This window comes from Teleopsis dalmanni, chromosome 2 (genome assembly GCF_002237135.1).
Source record: "Teleopsis dalmanni isolate 2A chromosome 2, ASM223713v2, whole genome shotgun sequence".
NCBI classification, from domain to species: domain Eukaryota; kingdom Metazoa; phylum Arthropoda; class Insecta; order Diptera; family Diopsidae; genus Teleopsis; species Teleopsis dalmanni.
This window is the reverse complement of record NC_051847.1, coordinates 125,406,311-125,408,727: the sequence shown is the minus strand read 5'-3', so window position 1 is coordinate 125,408,727 and position 2,417 is coordinate 125,406,311.

Here is a 2,417-nt window from a genome sequence, read left to right as displayed (position 1 = left end):
TTTCGCTGAATTAACTTCAAAGCTGACATTAAACTTCTAACTAAAATATTATATCTACAACTAAGCCAATTAAGGCAATAACTTAACCATAACATTTTATTTGATTCATAAAAATTAAGGTTTAATGCATTTACGTGCCGTAAAGTTTTTTGGCTAATTAAATTTGGTGTTAAAATATTTTTATTAATTTTGTTTGCACCTAAGCAGTAAAAAAAAGAAACTAAAATCACATCTACATAATTTCATTCTAAATTATTTTGAATTTAATATTTAATATACCTCAACTAAGTATTATGTAAATACACACCAAAAGAAAGGCAATGCAAATAAGTATTCTGAGAGATTGAAGCGATAAAGAAAATAATTGCATTTAATTAAGGTCTAACAGAATACATTCGCAAGTCAATAATTAAAAGTACAGTTGGAATTGCCGGTACGATATATTCGTTCAACTGAATAGACATGAAGTAGTAAAAAATCAAAAATAATGGCTTCGAAAATATAAGATTAGGATACATGCAGCAGCGATAACCAAACTGAAGTTACCCCCCAATTAAAGTATTACCAAATTATTATTGAAACTTCAAGAAACGGTTACGCTGTCCACGACAAATAACTGTTTTAACAACTGTTTTCTGCCGCTCGAAAATGAGTCAAAAAACTACAGGTTTCTAACTCAATTCCCTAAAACTACGCGTAAACTAACAGCAGTAGTCTCCTGCTCAAAAGAACTAGTTAAGAAGTCTCTAATCAGGTAAGAAACCATACAGTTCAATAGTATTGAAGTGATTATCGATCTAATTTATTGAAAATTATATCGGAAAAAGAGAATATTTAAATCAATAAACTTAAAAAATCAGTAGAATTGCAAACCTTTTTCGTTCACATATATTTTTATATAATATATTTATATATACACCTTGTGATCAAAAAAGAACTTATTCGTACTTTTTTTGAATTCCCGCGCTTATCCAATCAGTAAATTTTTTTTATTTTCACGTTGGCAACACTATTATACACATTCTGTCAAAGTTTAACGCATATCATACGATTAGTTTTTGTTTGGCGTGTATACAAATAAGTCGAAAAATTTTCGTGTGGCGATTTTTAGCTGAATTTCGTTTAAAAAAAGGGTCGTTGTGATGTGGCCAAAGAGATGATTTCCAACGTAGATAGTGACCCCAAATCCCACATTCATCGAACGCATCATAACTGGTGATGAGACAAGGGTCTATGAATTTGACGTGTCCACCAAACAACAATCGACCGAATGGTGCTTCGAAGGTGCGCCGAAACCGAAAAGAGAACGCCAAAGTCGGTCCAAAATCCAGGTAATGCTGACTGTTTTCATCGATATTCGTGGTGTGGTGCACTATGAATTCCTTCCGGACGGTCAAATGGTCAAACGGTCAATAAGGAGTATTATTTTGCCGTTATGTGTCGTTTACGTGAGGCTATTCGCAAAAAGAGAGAGGCCAAATTTATGGAAAGAAAACTCATCGATTTTACACCAGGATTTTTTTTAAATTCTCCTTCTTTTTTGATCATGAGGTATAATATATGTAAATCACATATATATTTTATGTGTAATGCTTTTTATATATATGTTATCCAGCTATAGGTCACTTTTTGTTAAAATTGAAATTCAACCATTTTTAAAAAAACAAGTCAATATATATATAAATATATATATATGTATATATACAACTTTACAAATTAATTAATTTTTAAACATATTTAAATTATCATCGATATAAATTATTGACAATTTTTTTTAATTTTTATATTTCTTCATTTGCTTTTGGTTTATTTAAGTAAACTTTTCCAATGCATTGCAATTTTAAATTATTTATGGTTGTGGTCATGCTGCCATATAAGAGCATAGGGCAGGAACCAATTTAATATTACTTTATATATTTATTTTTGCCCTTTTTTATCTTTCTTAACTTTAATTCTACAGCTTTATTAAATATAAACATTTTCATAATGAAATCCGCTTAGAAAAACTCCTTAATGAATACACAAAATTAAAAGGAAATCAATGAATGAGAACCGGAGCCACAACCAGAACGAAAACGAAAGCAGAATTTAGAGGAGCGATACTAATCTGAGATAATCATAGATTAACCCTTTTCTGTCGTAGTAAAAATATTAGCACAGCCACAAAACTTGTGTTCGAGCAAATGTAGAAAAAGTATCTAAATACAAACAAAAAGTGGTGAAGAATGTAATCTATTTTAATTTTCTTTTTATACATATATACATTGATTTTTTTTTACTTAAGCTGCTGTAAACATAAACATAAAAATATTAAGTTCATAACAAAAGGGCACCGTAATGAATGATAATTATTTAAAAAATAATTTTACAAGACTTTCTTATAAGATGCATAAATATTAAGTGATTACTAAGTAATT